General features: G+C 41.7%; 1 protein-coding gene and 1 long non-coding RNA gene across 2 annotated transcripts in view; both read left to right on the forward strand.

The window, feature by feature from the left end:
* LOC127050818 (uncharacterized) overlaps positions 1-13,717 on the forward strand; it is a 283,849-nt gene extending 270,132 nt beyond the window's left edge. The window contains exon 3 of the long non-coding RNA XR_007774289.1: positions 13,593-13,717. This is a non-coding gene — a long non-coding RNA (uncharacterized LOC127050818). The remainder of the gene's footprint in view (positions 1-13,592) is intronic.
* The window catches only part of NALF1 (NALCN channel auxiliary factor 1), an 839,509-nt gene that overhangs the window by 416,824 nt on the left and 398,885 nt on the right, over positions 1-23,800 (forward strand). The gene's annotated exons all lie outside the window — the stretch shown is intronic.

The following is a 23,800-nucleotide window of genomic DNA, read 5'->3' on the forward strand; positions in this document are numbered from 1 at the left end:
TGGCAGGTTCGGTCGATCGCAGCTCCCGCTGGCCGCGGTTCGCCGTCCCAGGCCAATGGGAGTGGCGGGAAGCAGCAGACAGCACGTCCCTTGGCCCACTCCACTTCCTGCAGCCCCCATTGGCCTGGGACGGCGAACCACGGCCAATGGGAGCTGCGATCGGCTGAACCTGCCAAAGCAGCAGGTAAACAAACTGGTCCAGCCCACCAGGGTGCATACCCTGGCAAGCCGTGTGCCAGAGGTTGCTGACCCCTGACTTAGAAAAATGGTGAGTGCTTCATCTCTTTGTGGGTGTAAGGTAAGGTACATATTGACTTTAACCACTGGAAAATAATTAATGCAGAAATGACCACCATCTTCAGATACTAGATACCCTCTCATCTTTAAATGATCCATATTCTCAGTGCAAGTGTATCTTTGTTTTCAGCAGAAATGTATAAGGCAGATTGTATTAGTACTAAGAATTACATCTTCCACTCTGTTCAGGTGGGAAATAAATTTGACGTCTTAATCATTTGAGATCATTTAATTCCATAAATAATGATGATAGTCCTGATGTTCTGGTCAAATTCCAGTTTATGTAATTATGTTCTTCTTACCTAAAATTCTCTGCCTCCCACTGCAGTCTCCATTATGTTTGGTATTCTGGTTCATTTTCTTTCCTAAACAATTGTGTAGTGTTGCTTTGCACTGTTAAACAGATGCCACATTACTCCCCAATAATTCCTGCATTTCAGTTGTGACTAACTGAAAAGCCCCTGCCATGATAGTATGTTCCTATATCCATTCCAAACCTGATGCAGCTATTCAAAACAGTAGATACGGGGCCAGCTGCTGCCACCTTTATTCACATTCTGTAGTACTCATTCCACAAGTAGGTCATTGGTTTCAATGGGAATAGCAGCAGAGTAAGGTGTTACCAAATGTGTGACTAAGGGTGGATGGCCCTAACCCTATTCCTGCCACCCTTACTCACACTTAGTACCTTACGTTGAGAGTAATCCCATGTACGCAAATGAGGCTGCACCCAGAGCAAGATATTATTCAACTTGAATAAAAGTGGAAAAATCTGACTCAGCTATCTTACATTTTTATGGCATGTTTCATCTTGAAGAATTCCAGAATACTTCACATAACCTTGTTTTTTTTTCACTCTCTCTCTCGCTCTCTCCCCCTGCCCTCATACCTACTCCACCCCATTACAAAGATATATTATCACTGTAAAGCTCTTGAATCACCATATAATAGACCAAAAATATTGGTTGCCTAAATGAACTTCTCTTACTAAAGTAGAAATAAATCTTTACTAGAGACCTTACAGATGAAACAACTTGTATTGTGTGTGTGAACACTACACACACACACACACACACACACACACACACACATGAATTCCAGAGCCATGACGAATGTAGCCATCCCAACTCATGTTTATAAAATCATAGTTACACCATACCAGTCATGTGTTCTCTATGTGCCATTTATATCATAGAACATTCATTTTTTAAATTCTTGTGAATGTAAAAGAATGGTGGTTTTGTATCTCTATCTTAGTCAACAAGATGCCTTATTTATTATATGTACAATTGTGAACTCATTTGCACAGGTGAGCAATTGCTCATTTGAGTAGTTCCACTGAAGGCCAGACTATGACTCATAGTCAAATTGCTCAGTAATGTGAATTTAAGGGTCATCCTCTGACTTTAAGTCCAACTGTACATGTTCAGAAATGCATGTTCCTCTGAAATGAGACACATGTAGACTATCATTTGTTGTTGTATGGAAGCTTTTATTGGCATTTGTTCAGGATGACCAGTTTAGTTCAGTCATGACTATAACAATTTTGAGCACCCTAACCCTATGCACATTCACCCAGTACAATAGAATTGAATAATACTAATGCTTGCTTTTCTTTCTGCCACTGGCATGCTTTATATTGTTTGCATAGATGTTGTTTCCTTTCTCTATAGTCATATCGTCTCCAACTGCTAAATAAGAGGAATTATAGAATTTTACAATGTTACAATTTACTATTGATGGTGATTACATATCTTGATAATTCTAGTGGTTTATAATGGTTAGATGATAATTTAGAGAAGATAGTACAAAACAGGAATAAAATAGACTTTTTAAATTCTGACTGGCACTCTTTGCTAATGAGATGGATGATGGGAAATTAAAATTCTCTCTTGTGTAAGAGTAGATTATAAATAATGTGCTAGAAAAGCTTATATAGGTTGCTAAAGTTCGTCAGACCAATGTAATCATTGGAATGTGGTAATGCATTATGTTTTTCAAATTTATTAGTGGCAACCAATAATTGTGTATCCACAAATGTTCATGTACAGACTTGGGTAAGTTAATTATATGTAATATAGCTCTGAAATGTTTCTCTGAATAGGACTTTTGCCTATTTCCGCTTATCCTTGCCAAATTTTCCAGTTCTGTAGCAAACACGCAGGTCAAAGACCAATGTATAAAAATAACTGAAGAGTGTAAACCAAGAAAGAAGATGTATTTTTTAAGAATGGCCCCAAAAAGGATTGAATGAGCTGAATCCTATTAAAGAAAATCTAGACCTAATATCAGGAAGTATCTCCAACGTTGCGATCTATTACGGTGTGGGATAGAGTCTCAAAAGAAGTGCTGGAATGTTTGAGAGATTTAAATCATATTAGACAAAGAACTGGAAGATTTCCAGAAAAATCCTTTGTTGGCAAGACAATGGACTAGCAGACCTAATAGATGTTTCCATCTTTATTTCCTTGACTGCATTCGGTTCTCTCTTGTTTGCTTGCCACATAACTCACATTTGGAAAGAATGTTAATGAGGAACAGACTTACTTTTGTAAATATGAAAGCTTGGCTTCATGAGATTACAGAAGAGTGTGGAAAGACCATGAATTTTTAACTGTGTGTTTTCTCCATCCACTGGCTCCCTATCCCATTAATACAGGGTACTGAGTCAAATGATTACAATAGAACGGTGAATGGGAATGGATTGTTGTATCTATGGTGCATCCATGGTTGTAGTTGGGGAACTTCTTTTAAGCAGCCCTGGGTAGTCTTTTGAGTACTAAGAATATTCAAGATATAGTCCTGAAGTTCACCTGCTGCCTGATCATGTTCATTTTATGTATCACTAACGTTTTATGTTAGGATTTCAAAAAATTATTTGGATTAAACACTTTTCATTGTCCTGCCCCTCTGCCTATCCTGAAATAATCCCTCCCAAAGAGTGCAATATTTCTTTGCTTCTTGGGAGTTAGATAAAGTCATGTTGGATACATTTACACACAAGGAATAATGGCGATAAGTACAATAGGTAGGTAATGAAATCCCCTCGAGGGTGAATGCTAATGCAATGGTGGAAAACAAGGTTCTCCACTTCATAAAAATAGAAATAAACACTTGGAAATGTTTCAGTGAGCCATGCACATGCACTATTGCTGATGTACACTATTGCTTAATCTGTTTGAATAATTTACAGGGATGTTTTACTTATCAAACTGTAATTTAGAACTAGTTTCTGGACTTTGGACTCCTACAAGAATGTAGGGAGGCAGAAATGTGCATGTAGCTTGTTTTGTCTCATACAGAGACAAAACTTTTTTCTCATCCCAATTATTTTACAGAGCCAATAATAGTTCTGCTTGGACTGCAGCACAGTGTGTCAGACACAGCCTAGCTGCTCAGCATTGATTGCAATGGGGTATCTTTGTCCTACTTGTTCCTTCCCTGTTTGCAGCCTGGTTTATTTAAATTGAGTAGCAATGACAATTCTGTAGCTACAACTCAGGAAGTAATTCACTTTCAGAAATTAAATAGCATGGAAAAACCCTTATTGTACTGGGTCAGATTATTCAAAGTTCTTTTCAGGCTGTTCAGGGATACTTTGTCTTGGGGGCACATTTGGCATCCCAGTTCACATATTAAAGAAAACAAGGGTAAGAATTATTCAACCATTCCTAAAAGTGCTCTTTAGAGTAATTCACCAGTTCTCACACGGTATTACGTTGATAACCAAAGGGAAAACAGTGGTAAAAAGTTGCAAAACTTACAATGTTTTGCTCTCTGTCTATGCAGTCCTTTGTCCCTCTACTTAATGGACCACATTTTATAGTCTCTGCTCAGGCACATCTCCCATTAAAGTCACTTTGGAGCTTATCAACAAAGCTACTAATCTGGCCAAAGGGATCACTACAGAATGAAGTGAAGTGCTCCCTCTGTCCAGGGGCTAATTGTATTGCTTCTATTTCCTGCCACCCCTGGAATGAGTGACAGGAACTGAAACTTAAACTTGCCCTCTCCCATGAAAGCAGGAAGAATGGTTGAGGTGCTAACATGAGACTCAGATGACCTGGGTTCAGTTCCCGTCTCCACCACAGGCTTCCTAGGTGACCTTTAGTCCAGTTAGTTGCTCTCTGCCTCAGTACCCCAGCTAGGGGATAGTATTACTTCCCTATCCTACAGGAGTGGTGAGAGGATAAATGCATTTTTTAAAAAGAGGTGTTGAGATACTGTGGTAATGAAAGTGTAATGGGTTCGACAAAGTCCATACTCAGCATAGCCATAAAAGGGAGGAGAGACTCTCCTGTCTATAGTCAAGCAGCTTAATCACACACCCCACACAGCTGCCAGAGCTGCCGATCTAGGGGCAGGAACCCACAGCTGCAACCAATACAGAAAACAAGGCTCCCTGTAAAGGGGAGAGTACAGAAAAGGAAGGGGAGGCAGAAAGGCCTGGAATAGCAAAGAGGAGACAGCCCTGCACCAGACTGCCTCCAAGAAAACAGCCAAGAGACTGAAGAAGATTACAAGTCCTAAAATTGAAAGGTAAATAGATGAAGATGGAGCACAGCAGGCTGCTGAAGGAGAAAGGGCGAGGAAGAGGCGAGCAGCTAGTCCTGCAGAAGGAGGGGAGGAGTCGATGGAGGCGACACCAAGTACGAGCCCTAGGAGGATTGTAAGGGCGAATACAAATCGAGAGGAATTGCGGCCAGCTGCTGTGGGGGATAGACCGCAGAATCGCACTGTCGCCAGGAAAAGGCAAGTCTACGTGATTGGAGACTCTTTACTGAGAAGAGTAGACAGGCCTGTAACTAGACCTGATCGGGAGAACAGAAGGGTGTGCTGTCTGCCAGGGGCTAAGATACAGGATGTGGACCTGAGGCTGAATACGATCTTAGCGGGAGCGGGAAAGAATCCGTTGATTATCCTTCATGTGGGAACGAATGATACGGCTAGTTACTCGCTGGACTGTATAAAGGAGGACTATGCCAGACTGGGGAAGACGCTCAAAGAAATCGAGGCTCAGGTGATCTTCAGTGGGATTCTGCTAGTTCCTAGAGCAGGGCAATGAAGGAGTGACAAGATTATGGCAATCAACAGATGGCTCAGGCAGTGGTGTTACAAGGAGGGCTTTGGGATGTATGGTCACTGGGAAGCGTTTACGGATAGGCGACTGTTCGCTCAGGATGGACTTCATCTAAGCAAGGAGGGAAATAGAATTCTAGGATGGAGGCTCGCTGACCTCATCAAGAGAGCTTTAAACTAGGAAGTTGGGGGAGATGGTTGGGAGATGTTCGGGAGATCTCCACGCCGGAATATAACCTGGAGAGGGAAGTAAACAAAGTGAGAGGGGACAACCTTGCAGGCCAAAGAATTGATCCAAGGAGGAATAGTGGAGTAGAAACCAGAGTAACGGGTGATGCTGGTGGTAGAAGGTCTGTGCACGACGGGGGAAAGAATGTCACTGACGCCAAACGCCGAAAATTAAAATGTCTGTACACTAATGCGAGGAGCCTAGGTAACAAGATGGAGGAACTGGAGCTACTGGTGCAGGAAGTGAGACCGGATATTATAGAGATAACAGAAACCTGGTGGAATAGTACTCATGACTGGAGCATGGGTATTGAAGGCTATGTGCTGTTTAGAAAAGACAGGAAGAAAGGCAAAGGTGGTGGAGTAGCCTTGTAAATCAATGATGAAATTAACTGTAGCGAAATAAGAAGCGATGGAATGGATAAGACAAAGTCTGTCTGGGCAAAAATCACACTGGGTAAAAAAGCAACTAGAGCTTCCCCTGAGATAGTGCTTGGGGTGTGCTATAGACCGCCGGGATCTGATTTAGATATGGATAGAGACCTTTTTAATGTCTTTAATGAAGTAAACACAAAGGGGAAATGTGTGATTATGGGGGACTTCAACTTCCCGGATATAGACTGGAGGACGAGTGCTTGCAAGAATAATAGGGGTCAGATTTTTCTGGATGTGATAGCGGATGGATTTCTTCATCAAGTAGTTGAAGTACCTACCAGAGGGGATGCCATTTTAGATTTGGTGTTGGTGAGCAGTGAGGACCTCATAGAAGAAATGGTGGTAGGGGACAACCTTGGTTCGAGTGATCATGAGCTGATTCAGTTCAAACTAGATGGAAGGATAAACAAATGTAGATCTGGGATTAGGGTTTTCGACTTCTCGAGGGCTAATTTCAAAGAGTTAAGGAAATTAGTTAGGGAAGTGGATTGGACGGAGGAACTTGTGGATTTAAATGCGGAGGACGCCTGGAATTACTTTAAGTCGCAGCTGCGGAGACTGTCGGAAGCCTGCATCCCAAGAAAGGGGAAAAAAACCATGGGCAGGAGTTGTAGGCCAAACTGGATGAGCAAGCAACTCAGAGAGGGGATTAGACAAAAGCAGAAAGCTTACAGGGAGTGGAAGAAAGGCAGGATCAGTAAGGGAAGCTACCTTGGTGAGGTCAGAACATGTAGGGATAAAGTGAGGAAGGCTAAAAGCCGCATTGAACTGGACCTTGCAAAGGGAATCAAAACCAATAGTAAAAGGTTCTACAGCCACATAAATAAGAAGAAAACAAAGAAAGAAGAAGTGGGGCCGCTATACACTGAGGATGGAATGGAGGTTAAGGATAACCTAGGCATGGCCCAACATCTAAACAAGTACTTTGTCTCAGTTTTTAATAAGACTAGTGAGGAGTCTAGTGATGATGGAGGGATGATAAACGGGAATGTGGATATGGAAGTGGATATTACCGCAACTGAGGTAGAGGCCGTACTTGAACAGCTCAATGGGCCGAAGTCGGAGGGCCAGGACAACCTCCATCCGAGGATATTAAAGGAACTGGCGCGTGAAATTGCGAGCCCGTTAGCGAGAATTTTTAAGCAATCGATAAACTCGGGGGTTGTGCTGTATGACTGGAGGATTGCTAATGTAGTTCCTATTTTTAAGAAAGGGAATAAAAGTGATCCGGGTAATTATAGGCCTGTTAGCTTGACGTCTGTAGTATGTAAGGTCTTGGAAAGAATTTTAAGGGAGAAAGTAGTTAAGGACATAGAGGTCAATGGTAATTGGGATGAATTGCAACACGGATTTACTAAAGGTAGATCATGTCAAACCAATCTGATCTCCTTCTTTGAGAAGGTGACGGATTACTTAGATAAAGGAAATGCGGTAGATATAATTTACCTAAATTTCAGTAAGGCGTTTGACACGGTTCCGCATCGGGAACTGTTAGTTAAATTGGAAAAGATGGGGATGAATATGAAAGTTGTAAGGTGGATAAGGAACTGGTTAAAGGGGAGACTCCAGCGGGTCATATTGAAAGGTGAACTGTTAGACTGGAAGGAGGTCACTAGTGGAGTCCCTCAAGGATCGGTTTTGGGACCGATCTTATTTAACCTTTTTATTACTGACCTTGGCACAAAGAGCGGGAATGTGCTAATAAAGTTTGCGGATGACACAAAGCTGGGGGGTATTGCTAACACGGAGAAGGACAGGGATACTATTCAGGAAGATCTGAACCATCTTGTAAACTGGAGTAATAGAAATAGGATGAAATACAATAGTGAAAAGTGCAAGGTCATGCACTTAGGAATTAATAATAAGAATTTTTACATATACGTTGGGGGCGCATCAGTTGGAAGCAACAGAGGAGGAAAAGGACCTTGGGGTATTGGTTGATAGCAGGATGACTATGAGTTGCCAATGTGATACGGCTGTTAAAAAAGCAAATGCGATTTTGGGATGCATCAGGTGGGGTATTTCCAGCAAGGATAAGGAGGTGTTAGTACCATTATATAAGGCGTTGGTGAGACCCCATCTGGAATACTGTGTGCAGTTCTGGTGTCCCATGTTCAAGAAGGATGAATTCAAACTGGAACAGGTTCAGAGACAGGCTACTAGGATGATCCGAGGAATGGAAAAACTGCCTTATGAAAGGAGACTCAAAGAGCTTGGCTTGTTTAGCCTGGCCAAAAGAAGGCTGCGGCGGGATATGCTTGCTCTATATAAATATATCAGGGGGGTTAACGTTAGGGAGGGAGATGAATTATTTAAGTTTAGTACCAATGTAGATACAAGAACAAATGGGTATAAACTGGACACTAGGAAGTTTAGACTTGAAATTAGACGAAGGTTTCTAACCATTAGGGGAGTGAAGTTCTGGAACAGCCTTCCGAGGGAAGTAGTAGGGGCAAAAGACTTTTCTGGCTTTAAGACAAAGCTTGATAAGTATATGGAGGGGATGTTATGATAGGATCGTTAATTTGGGCAATTGATCTTGGATTACCACCCGATAGGTCTGCTCAATGGTCTGTGGGGAGATGTTGAATGGGATGGGGACTGAGTTACTGCAGAGAATTCCTTTTTGGGTGCTGGCTGGTGAGTCTTGCCCACATGCTCAGGGTTTAGCTGATCGCCATATTTGGGGTCGGGAAGGAATTTTCCCCCAGGGCGGATTGGCAGGGGCCCTGGAGGTTTTTCGCCTTCCCCTGCAGCGTGGGGCACGGGTCGCTTGCTGGTGGATTCTCTGCAGCTTGAGGTCTTCAAACCAATTTTGAGGATTTCAATAACTCAGTCCTGGGTTAGGGGTTGTTATAAAATTGGATGGGTGGGGTTCTGTGGCCTGCCTTGTGCAGGAGGTCAGACTAGATGATCATATTGGTCCCTTCTGACCTATGAGTCTATGAGTCTATGAGTAATTGGAGGTGAGGGTCTAGGAACTGACCTGACTAAGAACAAACTAAGGAGGGTAAATTAGGAGAAGCAGAGACCTCTTGAAAGACCACATTAAGAGACAGTGACAAAGTGGTACCATAAGTGGGGTTGCAGTTAATCATCCCTGCAGAAAACAGAAAACAAAAAAACCCAAAACAAAGCAAAATAAACTTCCTGACTCCCCCCCCCTATATTTTTCAAGAGAACTATGTAGGCAAGTCAGCTCCTCCAATGGCTGGCTGACTCACAAGCACAACAACAACTGTACGAACAGGTGGCAGCTTTTGTGATGGGTGGCATAACTTCTCCCAGCTGCTTCCCCTCAGAGTTCTGCCCCGAGGGGGAATTCATCCCATGTAATTCATGAACCACTCCAACTTGTTGCTCACCAAGATGGTGACAGATGATGACTTTCGAGAGGGTAGTCCCCGCTTTCCATTGGCCTCTGCCCAGTGGGAAATCTGGTTCACCTCACTTCTCGTTGGCGAAGCCCAGGCAGTATACTGGGGGGTTGACAACACAGCAGCCCAGGACTATAAGCAAGTGAAGGCAGGCAGCCATACTGGACAGATTAGGCCTAGATGAAGAGGCCCACCACGGGCATTTGCACCACAAGCACTACCCCCATCCAAAGCATGACCAAAGGCTTCTACTGGCACTGATTAAAACCAGAGTCTCAGACAGGACCCCAGATAGATGAACTCATAGCTATGAAACTGTCCATACAGATTCTTCCACGCACTGGCAGAGGCTGGATTTGTAGACACTAACTGTAACCTTAGCCAAGGCCACCCAACTCGTGGAGGACTATATGACCACTCAAGCTCTTTGGGGATCCTCTACGGAGGAAATAATGGCTTCAGATAAACTGAAGAAGAAAATGTGCCAGAGATCCAAGAGTGGTGGCCCCTGTTGGGTACACCTCAAGAAAACACAGATGGCTGGCTGGTTGGTGGACAGGATAGGATACAGGAGGTCCATGCATAAGACTTCCCCATGGCAGAAAACCCGTGCCCTTAAGTTCTTAATGACTTTTTTGTTTCAGTTTTCACTAAAAAGTTTAGTAGCCATTGGATGTCTAACAGTGAATGCCAGTGAAAATGAAGTAGGATCAGATGCTAAAATAGAGAAAGAACAAGTTAAAAATTACTTAGACAAGTTAGATGTCTTCAAGTCACCAGGACCTGATGAAATACATCCTAGAATACTCAAGGAGCTGACTGAGGAGATATTTGAGCCATTATCAATTATCTTTGAGATTACAGAAGACTGGAAAGGGGCAAATATAGTGCCCATATATAACAAAGAAAATAAAGGTAACCCGGGGAATTACAGATCAGTCATCTTATCTTCAGCACCTGGAAAGATGATGAAGCAAATAATTAAGCAATAAATTTGCAAACAACTAGAAGATAATAAGATGACAAGTAACAGTCACCATGGATTTATCAAGAACAAATCATGTCAAATAAACCTAATAGTTTTCTTTGAGAGGGTAACAAGCCTTGTGGTTGAGAAAAAGTGGTAGATGTGGTACCTTTTGACTTTAATAAGTATTTTGATACTATCTTAACCTTCTGATAAACAAACTAGGGAAATACAACCTAGATGGAGCTACTATAAGATGGGTGCATAACTGGTTCGAAAAGCATTCCCAGAAAGTAGTTATCAGTGGTTCACAGTCAAGCTGGAATGGCATATCAAATGAGTTGCACAGGGATCAGTTCTGGTTCTGGTTCTGTTCAATATCTTCATCAATGATTTAAATAATGGCATAGAGAGTACACTTATAAAGTTTGAGAATGATACCAAGCTGGGAGGGGTTGCAAGTGATTTGGAGGATAGGATTACAATTCAAAATGATCTGGACAAACTGGAGAAATGTTCTGAAGTAAATGGGGTAAAATCCAATAAGGACAAATGCAAAGTACTCCATTTAGGAAGGAACAATCAATTGCACACATACAAAATGGCAAATGACTGCCTAGAAAGGAGTACTGCGGAAAGGGATCTGGGGGTCATAGTGGACCACAAGCTAAATATCAGTCAACAGTGTAACGCTGTTGCAAAAAAAAACCTGAATATCATTCTGGGATGTATTAGCAGGACTGTTGTAAGCAAGACAGAAAAAGTAATTCTTCTGCTATACTCCACTCTGATTAGGCCTCAACTGGAGTATCACATGCAGTTCTGGGATCCACATTTCAGGAAGGATGTGGACAAATTGGAGAGAGTCCAGAGAAGAGCAACAAAAATGATTAAAGGTCTAGAAAACATGGTCTATGAGGGAAGATTGAAAACATCAGAGAAGAGAAGACTGAGAGGTGGCATGGTAACAGTTTACAGGTACGTTAAAGGTTGTTAAAGGAGAATAGAGAAAAAATGTTCTCCTGAATCTCTAGAGACAGGACAAGAAACAAACACCTTATATTGCAGCAAGGGTGGTTTAGTTTGGACATTAGGAAAAATTTTCTAACAGGGTAGTTAAGCCCTGGAATAAATTGCTCAGGGAGGCTGTGGAATCTCTATCATTGGAGATTTTTAAGAGCAGGTTAGACTCTTAGCAGGATGGTCTAGACCAGGGGTTGGCAACCTTCAGCACGCAGTTCATCAGGGTAATCCACTGGTGGGCCATGAGACATTTTGTTTACATTGACCATCCACAGGCACAGCCCCATGCAGCTCCGAGTGGCCATGGTTTGCTGTTCGCATCTCCACCTCCTTACCCTCCTGGCCCCAGCTCTGGGGAGAGGGGACATGAACAGGGGTAAAGGGGATGCAAAGTAAAAACTTTAGGGACTTTCAGACCCCCCCCCCCCACTGTAAAAAGTGTTCCAGCATCACTGTTGCTTTGGATTTCACAAAAAGATTTTGGCAGATCCCCTTCACACAAGATTCCCTGGGGAAGATGACTTTTTCTACACTACTCAGCCTATTTCATTTTAAGGCCATGCCTTTTGGATTATATGGGGCAGTGGCCACTTTCAAACATTTAATGGACCATTACTCCAACAGCATAGTCAATATGCGGTGGCCTAGTGGGAAGATGTAGTTATCTATATCAAGGATTGGGACTCACATCTGCACAAGTAGCTACTTTTCTCAAATCACTGAGGGAGGCCAGGTTAATGGCAAACCCTGCTAAATGTGCAATGGGAAAGGAAGAAGTAAGTTACCTTGGACACAGTCAGTGGAGGACAAGTCTGCCCACTGGTGGATACATTTCATGCCTTACAGCAGGGATCAGAAACCTTTGGCACACGGCCCATCAGGGAAATCCTCTAGCTTGGCAGGAGGGTTTGTTTACCTGCAGTGTCTGCAAGTTTGGCCGATCGCAGCTCCCACTGGCCACGGTTTGCCGTTCCAGGCCAATGGGGGCTGCGGGAAGTGGTGGCCAGCCTTACACCTATACAAGACCCTCACAATCAAAAGGCATGTGTGTCCCTTCCTAGGATTGGCTGGTTACTATTGCCTGTTCATACTCCATTTTGCCACCATAGCAGCCCTGCTAACTGACCTAATTAGGGACACTACATCAAAATGGGTGTTGTGGACACCCACCTGTGAAAGTACCTTTCAAAAACTCAAGGCAATACTCGGCAGACACCCAGTGCTATATAGCCTGAACTTCTAAAAGGAATTTGTACTGCAAACAGATACATTGGAGGTAAGAGTAAGGATGGTCCTTTCCAAGAGGTAGATGGAGAAGAACACCTGATAGAACATATCAGCTGGAAACTCTTCCCCCACAAGAAAATATATTCAGTGAGATAAGGAGTGCTTGGCTGCCAAATGGGCAATAGAGAGCCTATTGTACTACCTTCTAGGAAATGACAGGTTTCAGAGTAGCAGCTGTGTTAGTCTGTATCCGCAAAAAGAACGGGAGTACTTGTGGCACCTTAGAGACTAACAAATTTATTTGAGCATAAGCTTTCATGGGCTACAGCCCACTTCATCAGATGCATGCTATCAAGGTTCCTTCCCCACTCTGAACTTTAGGGTACAAATGTGGGGACCTGCATGGACACTTCTAAGCTTAATTACTAGCTTAGATCTGGTACACTGCCACCATCCAGAATTTCAGTGTCTGGAGCACTTTCTGTCCCCCCAAAACTTTCCCCTCCCTGGGTTGCCTTGAGGGACTTCACCAATTCCCTGGTGAACATAGATCCAAATCCCTTGGATCTTAAAACAAGGAGAAATTAATCATCCCCCCTTCTTTCCCCTCACCAATCCCTGGTGAGTCCAGATCCAATCCCCTTGGATCTTAAAACAAGGAAAAATCAATCTCTGTAATTAAAGAAAGAAAGGTAAAAATCATCTCTGTAAAATCAGCATGGAAAATACTTTACAGGGTAATCAGATTCATATAGGCCAGAGGAACCCCCTCTAGCCTTAGGTTCAAAGTTACAGCAAAAAGAGGTAAAATCCTCTCAGCAAAAAAAGGAACATTTACAAATTGAGAAAACAAAAATAAGACTAACCCACCTTGCCTGGCTATTACTTACAAGTTTGAAAGATGAGAGACTGATTCAGAAAGATTTGGAGAGCCTGGATTGACGTCTGGTCCCTCTTAGTCCCAAGAGCGAACAACCCCCAAAACAAAGAGCACAAACAAAGACTTCTCTCTACCAAGATCTGAAAGTATCTTGTCCCCCCATTGGTCCTCTGGTCAGGTATCAGCCAGGTTTACTGAGCTTCTTAACCCTTTACAGGTAAGAGAGACATTAACCCTTAACTATCTGTTTATGACACATGCAATGGAAAATACAGTACAAAGATTATATATAATATGCACAGAGAACATGAAACAATGGGTGTTGCCATACACACTCTAACACAAGTAATCAGTTAAAGTGAGCTATTACCAGCAGGAGAGAAAAAAAACTTTTTGTAGTGGTAATCAAAATGGTCCATTTGCAGCAGTTGACAAGAAGGTGTGAGGAACAGTAGGCCAAACCGGACAGTCTCTATGTAAAAGAATGAATGGACACAAATCAGACGTCAAGAACTATAATATTCAAAAAACAGTCGAAGAACACTTCAATCTCTCTGGCCACTTGATTACAGACCTAAAAGTCACAATATTACAACACAAAAACTTCAAAAACAGACTCCAAGAGACTGCTGAATTGGAATTAATTTGCAAAATGGACACCATCAAATTAAGCTTCAATAAAGACTGGGTCTGGATGGGTCATTATACAGAGTAAAACTATTTCCCTGTGTTTATCCCCCCACCGCCCCCATTCCTCACTCCTTCTTGTCAACTGCTGCAAATGGACCATTTTGATTACCACTACAAAAAGTTTTTTTTTCTCCTGCTGGTAATAGCTCACCTTAACTCATCACTCTCGTTACAGTGTGTATGGTAACACCCATTGTTTCATATTATCTGTGTGTGTGTATATATATATATATATATATAAATATATATATATATCTTCCTACTGTATTTTTCACTCCATGCATCCGATGAAGTGGGCTGTAGCCCATGACAGCTTATGCTCAAATAAATTTGTTAGTCTCTAAGGTGCCACAAGGACTCTTTTTCTATGAAATGAGTTCACACTAGTTGCTTCCTTGTGCTGGCTATAGGAGAAGCACAGACTCCATGCCAAGAGACAGTGATAGAGGGCCATATAAGTTAGACAGATGATAGTACTTGTCACTTTGACATTATCATCAACATTTCCGAATGGGGAAAATAGGAAGCAGCACAGACTCTGGCAAGTAAAATGCTGAAGTTTAGTCAAACAAGCCAAGAAAGCAACTTGTTACAGGTTAAAAAATTACTCTTAGTTTTTGCAAGTACATCAGAAGCAGGCAGGGGCTGCTAGACAAGAAAGCTGTTCAAGGAACACGCGAGGGAGACAAGGCCATTGTGGAGAATCTAAATGAACTCTTTGCCTCAGTCTTTGCTGCAGAGGATGTGGGAGAGATACCCATATCAGAGAGATTCTTCCTGTGTGACAAATCTGAAGTACTGTCCCAAACTGATGTATCAATAGAAGAGATTTTAACACAAACTGATTAAACTAAACAGTAGTAAGTCACCAGGGTCAAATGGTAGTCATCCAATAGTTCTGAAGGAACTCAGATATGAATTTCCAGATGTGATAAAGCCCTGGAAGGCAGGTATGTTAACCTTAGGTTAATAAAGGCCCTCATTCCTGTGTGGATAAGTGTGGTCCAGACATACAAACTGTCTTTATGAGCTAGATCCCTGCTCCACCCCAGGCCCCACCCTCAACTCCACCCCTTCCCCCAAGCACCCCCATGTCCCACCTCTTCCTGTCTCCACTCTGCCCCATTCCACCCTCCCCCAAGTGTACTCACCCTTGCTCCTCCTAGTTCCCCCAAGTGCCTCCTGCACGCTGCTAAACAGCTGGTCCACAGTGGGCAGAAGGCACTGAGGGGGAGGGGAGGAGCTGATCGTTGAGGCTGCTGTTGGGTGGGAGGTGCTGCGGGGAGGCAGGGGCGCTGATCTGCAGGGCTGCTAGTGGGTGTTGAGCACCCAAAGATCTGGCACCTATATATCCAATCAATATAGTGTACTTGAATTTTCAAAAAGCCTTTGGCATCAAAGGCTCTTAAGCAAACTAAGTAGCCATGGGGTTGGAGGGAGGATCCTCTCATGGAAACATAAGGAGAAATAAATGGTCCATTTTTACAATGGAGAGAAGTGAATAGCAGGATCCCCCAAGGATCTGTTCTGGGACCTGCGCAGTTCAACATATTCAACAGAATATTAGTGGCTGTTCAGTTTAGAAAAGAGATGACTGACATGGGGATATGAGAGAGGTTTATAAAAATAATGAATGGTGTAGAAAAAGTGAATAGATAAGTAATATTTATCATTTACCACAATAAAAAATGGGGGTCATGTGATTAAATTAATAGGGAACAGGTGTAATACAAATAAGAGGAAGTACTGTTTCATACAGCGCACAACTAACTTGTGGAACTCATTGTCATGGGATATTGTGATGGCCAGAATTTTAAATTGGTTAAAAAAATGGATAAGTTCATGGAGAATAGGTCCATCAGTGTCTGTTATCTAAGATAGTCAGGGACACAACCCCATTCTCTGGGCAACTTTAAATCTCTGACTATCAGAAGTCAAGAGTAGAGTACACAGATGGAACACTGCAGAATTGCCCTGTTCTATACACTCCCCCTGAAGCTCTGGTATGGGCCACTGTCAGAGACAGGATACTGAGCAAGAGTGACCATGGTCTGACCCAGTGTGGCAGTTCTTATGGTCTCTTACGATGACTATCCATAAGAATAAAAATGTTGGTAATATCTGATGAGAAGGAACAGTCCAGTTCACTGTAGTGTACATTATCTTGTGAATACTTGGTGATGTTAAAAATGTATCTCCTATTAACTTTAAAGTCATAAACCTCCTTGTAATTTAGTGAGAAATTTACCCTGACTCTTAGTAAAATAAGGTTCCTTAATAGTTCTAAGAGGACAATAAAATACTATGTCATGGAAATTCAATCTCCAGTTGTAATGCAAATATTTCATTTGTAAAGGAAATAGAAATCATTCCAATTATTTCTTTTCTAAAGCTCAACTCTTCAGTAAGCACATGCTGAACACCTGTGTGAAACTTCATGAACTGTATGCAGCCTTTTTCCACAGTTTAAAAATAAAAGTGAAGTACTGGTTTATCTGGGCCAGAACATTTCATATGCAAAGAAAGCTAAATTAGAATAAGCTATGTAAAGATGTAAAATGAAACGCTGGCACCACTGAAATCAGTGGCAAAACTCCCAATGGAACCAAAATGTCATGCATGGTATCTTATATACAGACATATTAGAAAGGGCTAGTTAATCCTTTAAGTGAAGTGAAACGAGACATAGGGCTAGTTTTTCCCTTCTTCCCCAATGCAGAGCTCATATGGATAGAGATATGAAATGTATAAGGCAGGGACTAAATAACTCCTGATCGATTTTTTACTTCACCATTTAAATAACTAACCCTTTTCCAATGTGGCACTCACTTTCCTCAGAAATCGCATCTTCATGTGGCTTTGCTGCTAAAGAGTTAAAACAAAGGCTATTACCTAGTCTGTGTCATCAAAAGACCTATAGTACATATATGCAAAATGTCATGAAATTTAGACTGAACAATGTGTACAATTGATTACTTGCACAAAAAGAATTGCTTATACTCTTGTTAAATGCAGAATACTTTTGGATAACAAATGAATTACATATCACAAAGTTCATTATCCATGTGACACTGGAAGAACACAAGTTATGGAGAGATCCTTTTAAAACTGCCATATTAGCCTATTGTCCGAAACATATTTTATAAGAGTACTCAAACAAGGTATGATTTTCCTATTAATATCAGGATTCAAATCAGGGCATCACGTTACACAGAATACAAACTACACAGAATTGTTAGTTGTTTACATATTCTATTTGTTTTTTTTACAGTGATGTTCTATTTCATTACAGTGAAGCATGGCTGGATAGAGCCTTAAATTAGCAACAAGTATTGAAAGGTTGCATAGTAAATGATACATCTAATGCCTAAAATTAGGGATAAGGTAAGGGCATTCTTAAAATGTGTCATGTTAATTTGTTTGTTTACCATATTTAAAAAATCAGTTAGGAGAGCTACAGAGTCCAGAATCTTTCCTGCTTTATTCAGAAAGCTCAAACCTCAACCCACAGAGGACCCAATCCTGCAGTCTTTACAGGAGCAAAGTTCCCATTAACTTGGGGCTTGAATATGCTCTGATACCATTGTAAATCAGCAATAGTGTATCTCTACTGGAGAATCAGTAGCATAGAACTAGAGGCAGTATATTCAGAATCAAGCCCAAAGATGATGACTAGGACCCGCAGGACCCTGGGTCTGTAGGGAATCAAATAACTTCACAGCCTTTGGGATGGATAGCACAGAGACAAATGTAAGATAATTTTGTGCGTGGTTAAGCAAAAATAGCAATGCCCTGCTCTGTATTAAAATGTGTTAACTACAGTACATTTTTTATTATATTATAATAATTATATTCACATTTAAAGAAACCTTGATTACATGTTTTACTGATAAATCATTGTACAGATTAATGGTGTAGCTAGAGTAACATTGCATAATTTCTTCTACAGTTTCAGAAATTTCCCTTTTTCATTTCTTTATAAACCCAGTTATAAATAGGATTTGATTTCCCCCAGGTTATTTTGTTTTGACCTTATGAATTAAGCATAAAACTTCATCTCTTAATGTAAAGCTAGTGTTGAGCTGTTGGTGCACAACAAGCATCTGAAGTGGCAGAAATGTGCTCCCAACCTGCGACTTCCATGCCAAGTTTGAGGCTGAAGCAAATTTTCACAGCTGAATTATAATATTTGAAAAACTGGATTATGATGGAAATGCTGACATACCCATAACTATAGCGGTGATAGTGGGTGCCTCTCATTACTTTACTAAGCACAAAAAAAGTAGACGTCCAGCACTGAGCAGATCCATATGAATGCCAAATCCCTCTTCCAGTTTTGTTTGTTCAAAATTCTCTACCAATCCAAACTGCATTAAGCTCTTCAGCAAATACGAACCTTTTTCTAAAGGAACACTAATAATAATAGTAATAAAAAAAATTAAAAAGTAATTGTTGCTGTATGGGTTAATAAGGGAACTTCAGAAGAATATGCAGACAGTTTTGTGTTGCTTGTGCAAATCAGTCCTATCCTGTTTTGACACCTGTCAGAAAGAATCTCTGGGGAACTCAGATTTGGGATCAATTCTGGTCTTAAGTAGGTTAAGCACCATTTCTTCTCAGTGTAATTTTATCCTGTCATTTACCAGTCAATAGAGATCTTCCAAGCAGCTTTGTTTATCCATTGGGAGTATTTTTTAAGATGGATTTTCTTAGCTATACTTCACATTATTTATCCAGAATGTTCTAGGGTTTACCCTATCCATAAAATCCATGTACATCCTCTGAATTCTGATATCAATCATGATGACATCCTGGAGCATAACAGAGTTGCTGACTTCCTTTCAGCTGGGCTTTCCATTGTCGGCCCTTTGATTTCTGGACAAGCTCTAGCTCAACAATAAGTCCTCAATATTTTCTAAATTACATAGCTATACCATTAATAGAGGCTCCGATTCAGCTCATTTAGTCTAAAATAGGAGAGCCTGGCTTGATCTCTGTTATCTCTGGGGACTCATACTTGCAAAAGCTTCCTCATGCTGTGACCAGATGTCTGAAATTACTGCAGCTGTAATACTTCGGTGAGACTGGAACTCATTTGATATCAATAACTTGTAAATACTACAGAGAGGACTGTGTGTGTGTGTGTGTGTGTGTGTGTGTGTGTGTGTGTGTGTGTGTGTGTGTGTGTGTGTGTGTGTGTGTGTGTGTGTGTGTGTGTGTACTAGGGTGACCAGACAGCAAATGTGAAAAATCAGGACGAGGGTAGGGGGTAATAGGAGCCTATATAAGAAAAAGACCCCAAAGACTGTCCCTATAAAATTGGGACATCTGGTCACCCTAGACTGTGTACAAAGTTGAGAAATATAATTGGCCTTCCTATATAAATGCAAACTTCTAGTGTGAAAGCCACATTGGGAACACACAAGGTCTGATAAGGGCTATGTTAACTTTCATATACAAAACCATAACATGTTGTTAAAAAAACAATGCACACAACAGTATTTGACTTGCACATGGTTCTTCTTTGATCAGCAAATATAAATTGTTTGTTTTAGCTGACCAGAAGGGATGAGGAGGAGAAGAAGAAAAGAAAGAAAATTGCAGCTGAACATCTGTGTTCTCACTCCATAATTTAATTATAGGAAGATGGTGGACGCAGGTTGTGTTTGGCTCATGGAACACACTGTGGGCATCCATAGATGTACAAGTAATTCCTTTCTTTGAACATGTTACACTGCTATGCTTTTTGGAACTACAAATTCTTGTTTTTTAAGGTAAAATTGTTTCATTTTTGAACACTGATGATTAAAAAAAAAAATCCTTAGGGATCTAATCAGCTTTACCTTAGTGGTAATACATTGTGTGAAGGAATTTTGGTACATAGTAATCTATAATTATTATGCAAAATCTTCTACATTCCCTATCTCCAAATCCCTTACCCCAGCCGTGGCCACTTCACACCTTGGGTACAACCAATTTCTTCTCCCTGGCTTCCTGAAGATTACTTCAACCTTTCCAGTCCAGAACACTGTTCCATCTACCATGCCTTGGCCACGTTCACTTCTTCTGCTGTGTTTCCATTCTATCCTATGTCAGCTCCACCTTCTTAGCTTTGGCTTTCGAGACCTTCCACACCTCAACTTGCTCCTGCCTTGCTTCCCTCATCTCCTTATATACTGTTCCATGAACTCTTTGCTCAGCCCAGATTGCTCGTCTAGATGTCTCTTCATGTCCTCCTATACCTACCTTAGTTCCTTCTTTCATTGTGTCCCATCTCTGCCTGAAACTTCATTTCTGATGCCATCCAGGATGCTTCTTCCCTCACATCAATTACACACTTTCTCAAAATCCATTTTTCTTCAAACTTGACTATGAACTATGGGGCTGGTTCAAATCTCACACTAGCATAAATAAATAGCAAATAACACCATTTAAATCAGTAGGAGCTATGAGCATCTAAATATGGATTTAGATTCCTAACTTTAGGCCAGGGGTCGGCAACCTCTGGCATGCGGCTCGCCAGGGTAAGCACCTTGTCGGGCTGGACCAGTTTGTTTACCGGCTGCCTCCGCAGGTGCGGCCGATCGCGGCTCCCACTGGCCGTGGTTCGCCGCTCCAGGCCAATGGAGGCAGCGGGAAGCCATGGCCAGCACATCCCTCAACCTGTTCCGCTTCCTGCAGCCCCCATTGGCCTGGAGCGGTGAACTGTGGCCAGTGGGAGCCGCGATCAGCCAAACCTGCGAAGGCAGCGGATAAACAAACTGGTCCGGTCCGCCAGGGTGCTTACCCTGGCTAGCCGTGTGCCAGAGGTTGCCAACCCCTGCTTTAGGCATTCATTTTGAAAACTTTAGCTGTATCCACCAAAATATGTACATTAGCCTTCCATTAGATCAGCAATTTTATTGTCTCTGCCTTTGTCCCAGCTTTTCCACATCCCTTCCCTGTCTTCTCTCTCTTGTTGTCAGTCCTTACTTACTTACTTACTTAGACCTGGTCTGGCAAACACTCAAAGATGTGCTGTACTTTAAGAACATGCATGTTTTCAGGACCAAGGCCTTACACTGTAAATTCTTTTGGACAAGGAACCTGTCTTTATCTGCTCTGTGAAGTGTCCTGTGTATCTATGGAATGATATAAATAAATGACTAGATAATAAATACTTAAATCATTAGCGGTTTTGCTAAACTGCTCTTGTAACTTGTGCATAAAGTCTCCTCTGCTGTTCCAGCGTTAGAAAATACTGCAGTCATCTAATCCTCGTACATGTATGTATTTTGATTATTGAAATCAATGAATGTCCTTCTTTTCAGGATGGTAAGTGGGTCAAGTTAGTGCAACTACTTAAATTAGTGGGATGTTTGCAAAATTGTCTGCTGTAAAGGGAGCAAAAATAAAGACAGTGACAGTAGGAATAAGATATAGTTCCAAACATCAGCTCTCACTGGCTGCAGTTCACCATTTCCTGATGGGCCGCGTGCCAAAGGTTGCCAATCCCTGTGCTAATAGTATAATAGAAATAGTGTTTTAGTGCAGCATTTTAGTAATCAGTGTTCCTAAGGTGGCAATCCCAACTTTTTTCTCAGACTACTTTATATACTCTATATAAATGACCTATAAATAAACCTCTAGGCTCTCCGGTTCAGATATAAACAATGAATAAAAGAAGTTTACCGAGACGCTTACATATTTTTCTTTATCTCTATTTTCAAGATGTCAGTGTAATAAAAATCTGACATTTCATCCCCCGTGGACCATTTCCACTGATTATTCATTGAAAAAAGGCTGCCATGGCATTGGAAAAATTTTCTTTTATTCCACATTTATATATGATTTGGCGTGCCCTGGGGTTAGTTTAATAAAATGTTATAGCTCCAAAAAAGTGAGACTGTGTCATGAAGATAAAGTACAGACAGCTATTTGTAGTACTCCTCCACCCAAGCCATTATTTAAATTAATAGTGCAGTTCTGGGATGGCAACGCTTCCATGTATGATTGTGTTATCATCCTGAAATATTCCTAGGAAATGAGAGAGGTTGACAGAATCTGTGGACAAATTGTTTTTAAAGATAACTGCAAATAAAGATGTGTGAGGAAGTCTAGTTTGTGGAAAATCTTTTAAACTAATATGATCAGTGCCATAATCCAATGGTTTTGCCCTTCAGAAAATATGGGTTCTCTATATGTTATGTGGAATCCTCTTGGAGATGAATGATGCTTTTGGGGTATTGCCTTCTTGGCCTGTAGTTCTGCGAGAGTGGAGTAACTATCTCAGTATACAATGCCTTGTTTTATTGGTTGGGTTAATAGACTGTTAAATGGTTTAAGTGGTCTCTTTTCTCAAGCAGCACCACTATAATTTTTACAAGGTTTTGACAGACTATAGTCAGTCGATTGTCTCTAGCCAGTGGCTTTATACCATGTCCTATCTTTGTGCAAAACATCTCCTCGGCAGCAAATGCTGGATATGCCAGTGTTGTATCATTCCATTATCAGGCTTCCCAACAAAGTCGGAAGCAAGAGTAGAGTAGATATTTTTCAGCTTCTAAGGGGCTGTGCCTTATGTTTGTACAGCTCCTAGGCATATTGTGGGTACCACTAGAAACAAATAAGTAATCACAATAATAATTAATCATTAATAATGCTTTCCAGTAGCCACTCTGAGCCACCTTCTGGCTCACTTTTCTAATTCTGGTGTAAGACTATGTTGACGATACACACAAATCACCCAGTAAAGTCAATGATCAGTCCTCCCCACTGAAGGTGATAGCTCTAACGGTTATTTGCCAGATTTTTATAGGGTTCACCACCTAGTTGCTCCCATTAAAGGCACTGGGTAAAAAAATTGAACCCAATGTCAATAGGAGCTGCTAGATCAGGGGTCGGCAACCTCTGGCACGCGGCTCACCAGGGTAAGCACCCTGGCGGGCCGGGACAGTTTGTTTACCTGCCGCGTCGGCAGGTTTGATGGACCGCAGCTCCCACTGGATGCGGTTCACCGTCCCAGGCCAATGGCGGCGGGAAGCGGCGTGGGCTGAGGGATGTGCTGGCTGCGGCTTCCTGCCACCCCTGTTGGCCTGGCATGGCGAACCGCGTCCAGTGGGAGCTGCGATCAGCCAAATCTGTGGAGGTGGCAGGTAAACAAACTGGCCCGGCCCGCCAGGGTGCTTACCCTGGCAAGTTGCTTGCCAGAGGTTGCCGACCCCTATGCTAGACTCTGAGCTCTGTTGGAAATCTGGCCCGATGGGGTCTCCATGCTAGTAGAGGCTAGTAAGGTAAAACACGTGGGCTCATGTCTGTGTCAAGTGCACATAGCATGGTCATGACTTTAAATGCCAAAAGGCAGAACTAAAAATATGTAGCAGTGGTATAGATGCTTTACTGTATCAGTGAAAAGAAAAGCTTTATAAAGTTTGAAATAATTTCTTCACTTACAACCATCCACTTTTGGTCATTTTAGCAGAAGACAAATTGAAAACAAATTACTTAAACTTTATGAAGAATTTGGAAGTGTAGAAACACCACATTAATGTAAAGTGTTATTTTTAAGACACACTGTTACAGATAGAATATACAAACTTAGTTAAAGACAATGGAAAG

This window comes from Gopherus flavomarginatus, chromosome 1 (genome assembly GCF_025201925.1).
Source record: "Gopherus flavomarginatus isolate rGopFla2 chromosome 1, rGopFla2.mat.asm, whole genome shotgun sequence".
Taxonomy (NCBI): Eukaryota; Metazoa; Chordata; order Testudines; family Testudinidae; genus Gopherus; species Gopherus flavomarginatus.